The sequence below is a fragment of the Salmo salar genome, chromosome 24, assembly GCF_965601325.2.
Source record: "Salmo salar chromosome 24, fSalSal1, whole genome shotgun sequence".
NCBI classification, from domain to species: Eukaryota; Metazoa; Chordata; class Actinopteri; order Salmoniformes; family Salmonidae; genus Salmo; species Salmo salar.
Genome location: NC_138314.1, coordinates 43271273 through 43277500, shown reverse-complemented (window position 1 = coordinate 43277500; position 6228 = coordinate 43271273). Strand labels below are relative to the sequence as shown.

At 43.7% G+C, this 6228-nt stretch overlaps 1 protein-coding gene across 3 annotated transcripts in view; it reads right to left on the bottom strand.

Moving 5' to 3' along the window:
• The window catches only part of LOC106585891 (AP-4 complex accessory subunit RUSC2), a 65893-nt gene extending 60842 nt beyond the window's left edge, over positions 1–5051 (bottom strand). The window contains exon 1 of one of the 3 annotated variants that reach the window (XM_014172613.3): positions 4546–5051. The gene's annotated coding sequence lies outside the window, so the exon portion shown is untranslated. The remainder of the gene's footprint in view (positions 1–4545) is intronic. The other 2 variants (XM_014172614.3, XM_014172615.3) reach the window with 2 other exon arrangements.
• Positions 5052–6228: the final 1177 nt, after the last annotated feature.

The following is a 6228-nucleotide window of genomic DNA, read 5'->3' as shown; positions in this document are numbered from 1 at the left end:
TACATCAAGCTGCCTCATGCTAAATAAACAGGAGACAGGCATACTGTTTTTACTCACCTCACTATAGTCACTGTCTAGTGTCCTCCCTATAGTCACTGTCTAGTGTCCTCCCTATAGTCACTGTCTAGTGTCCTCCCTATAGTCACTGTCTAGTGTCCTCCCTATAGTCACTGTCTAGTGTCCTCCCTATAGTCACTGTCTAGTGTCCTTCCTATAGTCACTGTCTAGTGTCCTCCCTATAGTCACTGTCTAGTGTCCTCCCTATAGTCACTGTCTAGTGTCCTCCCTATAGTCACTGTCTAGTGTCCTCCCTATAGTCACTGTCTAGTGTCCTTCCTATAGTCACTGTCTAGTGTCCTCCCAATAGTCACTGTCTAGTGTCCTCCCTATAGTCACCGTCTGCTGAAATCGTAGCACCACTGTGAGCTTATTAGAGACTCATATCTCCCTCACTAGCTTTAAGCACCAGCTGTCAGAGCAGCTCACAGATCACTGCACATAGCCCATCTGTAAACAGCCCATCTATCTACCTACCTCATCCCCATACTGTATTTATTTATTTATCTTGTTCCTTTGCACCCCAGTATCTCTACTTGCACATTCATCTTCTGCACATCTACCATTCCAGTGTTTAATTGCTATATTGTAATTACTTCACCACCATGGCCTATTTATTGCCTTAACTTACCTCATTTGCACTCACTGTATATGGACTTTTTGTTTTCTTTTGTTCTACTGTATTATTGACTGTATGTTTTGTTTATTCCATGTGTAACTCTGTGTTGTTGTATGTGTCGAATTGCTATGCTTTATCTTGGCCAGGTCGCAGTTGCAAATGAGAACTTGTTCTCAACTAGCCAACCTGGTTAAATAAAGGTGAAATAAATCAAATAAAATTAGAATATCTGTCAAGAGGTCTGGACTTATAAGGCACAGGTTTTATAGCACAATTGTTACATTAAGGCAGAGTTGCTGCTTCAAGACCCTCTATTAGCCTCTTATTAAATATGAACACCGGCAGATGCTCCAATCTTCCATAGACAAGGAGTTTTGGCCCTGTGTATGTGTCTTAGGTAGCATACAAATAGCAGCCTATTCCTTATATAGGGAACTTCTTTTGACCACAGGCCATAGTGCACTTCCTCAACAAAAACAAAGGAGCTGATCGTGGACTTCAGGGCTACAGCAGAGGGAGCACACCACCTATCTACATTGACCGGGACTCATTGACAGGGCTTTTCAACCTCAGAGAAGGTGAAAAGCTTTCTCGGCGTACACATCACTGACAATCGGAAATGGTTCCAACCACACAGACATTGTGGTAACGAAGACGCAACAGCACCTCTTCAACCTCAAGAGGCTGAAGAAATTTGGCTTAGCCCCTAAGACCCTCACAAACTTTTACAGATGCACCGTTGAGAGCATCCTGTCGGGCTGTATCACCGCCTGATACGGCAACTGCACCGTCCGTAACCGTAGGGCTCTCCAGAGGGTGTTGCGGTCAGCCCAACGCATCACCGGGAGAACACTGCCTGCCCATCAGGACCTCTACAGCATCCGGTGTCACAGAAAGACCAAGAAGATCATCAACGGCCTTCAAATTTGTGGATTCGGCTATTTCAGCCACACCCGTTGCTGACAGATGTATAAAATCAAGCACACAGCCATACAATCTCCATTGACAAACATTGGCAATAGAATGGCCCATACTGAAGAACTCAGTGACTTTCAACGTGACACCGTCATAGGATACCACCTTTCCAACAAGTCAGTTCGTCGAATTACTGCCCTGCTAGAGCTTCCCTGGTCAACTGTAAGTACTGTTATTGTGAAGTGGAAATGTCTAGGAGCAACAACGGATCAGCCGAGAAGTGGTAGGCCACACAAGCTCACAGAACGGGACCACCGAGTGCTGAAGGGCGTAGCACGTAAAAATCGTCTGTCCTCGGTTGCAACACTCACTACTTGTTTCCAAACTGCCTCACTTCACCATCTGGCAGTCCCACGGACGAATCTGGGTTTGGCGGACGACAGGAGAAAGCTACCTGCTCCAATGCATAGCACCAACTGTCAAGTTTGGTGGGGGAGGAATTATGATATTTGGCTGTTTTTCATGGTTTGGGCTAAGCCCCTTAGTTCCAGTGAAGGGAAATCTTAACGATACAGCATACAATGACATTCTAGATGATTCTTTGCTTCCAACTTTGTGGCAACAGTCTGGGGAAGGCCCTTTCCTGTTTCAGCATGTCAATGCCCCCGTGCACAAAGCGAGGCCCATACAGAAATGGTTTGTTGAGATCGGTGTGGAAGAACTTGACTGACCTGCACAGAGCCCTGACCTCAACCCCATCTAACACCTTTGGGATGAATTAGAACGTTGACTGAGAGCCAGGCCTAATCGCCAAACATCAGTGCCTGACCTGACTAATGCTCTTGTGGCTGAATGGAAGCAAGTCCCCGCAGCAATGTTCCAACATGTAGTGGAAAGCCTTCCCAGAAGAGTGGAGGCTGTTATATCAGCAAAGGGGGGGGGGGGGGAACAACTCCATATTAATGCCCATAAATTTGGAAGGAGATGTTGGACGAGCAGGTGTCCACACACCTTTGGTCATGTAGTCATATACACACGCACACTCCGGACTCCAACATTCCTCGTCCTAATATTTATACATTTCTTTATTCTATTCTTTTACTTTCAGATTTGTGTGTACTGTTTTGGTAGATATTACTGCACTGTTGGCGCTAAGAACATAAGCATTTTGCTGTGCATGCAGTGGTGGAAAAAGTACCCAATAATACTACTTGACTAAAAGTTCAAAAGTACTTCGTTTTAAATATAAATATATATTTTCTTTAAGAATGTAGTGGGGTAAAAGTAAAAGTGGTCAAAAATATAAATAGTAAAGTACAGATACCCCCCAAAAATTATTTAAGTTGTAGTTTAAAGTATTTTAACTTAAGTACTTTACACAAATGTGTGTATGGACCAATACAATTTGATTTGAAAAGTAGCGCACTATGTTGGGATATAGGGTGCCTTTTGCCTTATCCTTTACCCCCTTCAGTCACCCAGTCTGTTTCTGTCTCAAAATACTGAAGGGCTTTGATTTTAATCTTCTCCTTCTATAGAGCCAGGACAAGTGGGAACTTGATCTGAACAGGGTGGAGACAGACAGAGTTAATCCGCAGCCGGTCTGCAAGAGGCCTGGGTTGAGTATAGGCAAATACCTAGCCATATGTGAGATATTTCCACATTTAAAGCCTATAGGCTACCATTGTAATGATTGCCTCGCTCTGTCTGTGTTGAGCGGAATCAATTCGGGACACTAAAGTTCTGATTAGCCAGAATGAAGATGGAAATATTTTTATTTTACTAGTCAGTTAAAATAACATTCTTATTTGCAAGGGCCTAGGAACAGTAGGTTAACTGCCTTGGGAGCTCGGGGATTCGATCTAGCAACCTTTTGGTTACTGACCCAACGCTCTAACCACTAGGCTACCTGCCGCCCCTGATATGCAGGTTACATAACTGGAGGATAGGCAACACAGACAAGCTTGGTTGCATTTCTTGCTCTCAATTCATCGGGCTTTATTGGCATGGTAAACATGTTAACATTGCCAAAGGAAGTGAAATAGATAATAAACAAAAATTAAATGAACAAAAATTAAATGAACAATCAGAAATGAACAGTGCACATCTTTCTCTTGTGTCAAGCTTCTCCAATGCAAAGCAGGAATGACCACTAGCCGATATAGATGAAATAATAATACTTTTAATTTGTAAAGCATTTTCTACTACCCAAGGCGCAAAAATAATAATAATAAAAACAATCCAAACCACAGAACACAGACAACAAACAAAACTATATACAGCTGTTGCCAGATCCGGAGGACATGAGAACAGAATTAGCAGAGGTTCTTGAAAGCTTTTCTGCACAGCACGGTCTTGAGCAGTGCCATAAAGGACAACAGAGACTGAAGCCCTAATAGTGTCTGGAAGTGCGTTCCACAGCCGCAGAGGCGACAATAAAAACACGACAATAACAACACAAAGCAGCTATAGAGATATATAGCACAAGAACAAGCGCTGCTTTGTTATCACAAGTCTCAACATAGGGTATGTTATTAGAAATAGTATTGAGTATTTCACGTAAATACATTCCTTAGGCTAATATAGAGCGTCTATAGACTGGGTCATTCTACGAAATGATTCGCTTTTGCGTCCCTTTGATATTTTAAGTAGAAATTGTGCAATAATATTTCATTTTCAAAAAGCCTGTTATATTCAATGAAGTGCCCTTTCATATAGACCACATGGAGAATTCAGTACCAACACCAAGATCGAAACGACTATTGTTGGAGACAATTTTGTAAAGAGGTAGAGCAGATCGAGGCCCGTTTCATGGCAACGTGTGATTCCTTCACAGAAAGGTTAGGCTACAGACTAAGATCCGCTACTGTAGTCTAAAATGCACCCGAAACAATCTAGGCCTATTATCAATAACGACATTTTTGTTGCAAGTCCCGTGTTTGCTGTTGCTTTACCGTTATGGTGCTACGGCGTGATTTTCCAGCTTCCGATGTGATGCTTTCCAAGCAATGCTGCATTGCTTCTCCCTCTCTTTCCATGATCTCACAGCCTTCTACTAGAAAGACACGAAGGCGACTATACTCACGTTTAAGCAGGTGGTCAACAGTGTTATTATCGTGTCAATAATATCCACATTGTCCTTTGTTCTCAATAATCACGCGAATAATAAGGTCTAATCCTTGACGCTTGGAATATGTTTGGGTTTTTTGTTGTTGCTCGCGTCCAGCGCTCGACAACGCAGCAGCAGCAGCGCATAACAGGGCTGGACCTACAGTACGTTCTTACGTCAACCCCGATTCAGCTCAGCCCTCTCATAGGGATTCGGTCAGGTCCAATACGCTCTGAGAAGCCCTGCGCACCGGGTATGCGAAGTGTTCCCATGTTGAAGCATTTAATTTGTTGGAAAATACAAACTCCGTTTACCCGGGGGACCGGGAGATCTGTTGGTAAATCGAGTGTGACTACGGTGCTGGTCAATCCGACAGATCAAATCACGGTGTCCTACCTACATCTTCCACGACCCCGGCCACAGCAAAGATTGATACTAGCCTACAAAGATTGATACCAGCCTCTTGTGAGCCCTGCGGTTCTGGGCGGTGCAGTTACCATACCAGGCGGTGATACTTAGGTGACAAGCCAAATTTCTTCAGCCTCCTGAGGTTGAAGATGCGCTGTTGTGCCTTATTCACCACACTGTCTGTGGACCATTTCAGTTTGTCAGTGATATGTAAGCTGAGGAACTTATGCCCACACATTTTCTATAGGATTGAGGTCAGGGCTTTGTGATGGCCACGCCAATACCGTGACTTTGTTGTCCTTAAGCCATTTTGCTACAACTTTGGAAGTATGCTTGGGGTCATTGTCCATTTGGAAGACCCATTTGCGGCCAAGTTTTAACTTCCTGACTGATGTCTTGAGATGTTGCTTCAATATATCCACATAATTTTCCTGCCTCATGAAGCCATCTATCTTGTAAAGTGCACCAGTTCCTCCTGCAGCAAAGTCCCCCCACAACATGATGCTGCCACCCCCGTGCTTCACGGTTGGGATGGTATTCTTCGGCTTGCAAGCCTCCCCCTTTTTCCTCCAAACATAACGATGATCATTATGGCCAAACAGTTGTATTTTTGTTTCATCAGACCAGAGGACATTTCTCCAAATAGTACGACCTTTGTCCCCATGTGCAGTTGCAAACCGTAGTCTGGCTTTTTTATGGTGGTTTTGGAGCAGTGGCTTCTTCCTTGCTCAGTGGCCTTTCAGGTTATGTCGATATAGGACTCGTTTTACTGTGGATATAGATATTTTTGTACCTGTTTCCTCCAGCTACTTCACAAAGTCCTTTGCTGTTGTTCTGGGATTGATTTGCACTTTTCGCACACCAAAGTATGTTCATCTCTAGGAGACAGAACGTGGTTCCTTCCTGAGCGGTATGACGGCTGTGTGGTCCCATGGTGATTATACTTGTGTACAATTGTTTGTACAGATGAACGTGCATTTGGAAATTGCTCCCAAGGGTGAACCAGAGTTGTGGAGGTCTACAAATGTTTTTCTGAGGTCTTGGCTGATTTCTTTTGCTTTTCCCATGATGTCAAGCAAAGAGGCACTGAGTTTGAAGGTAGATCTTGAAATACATCCAC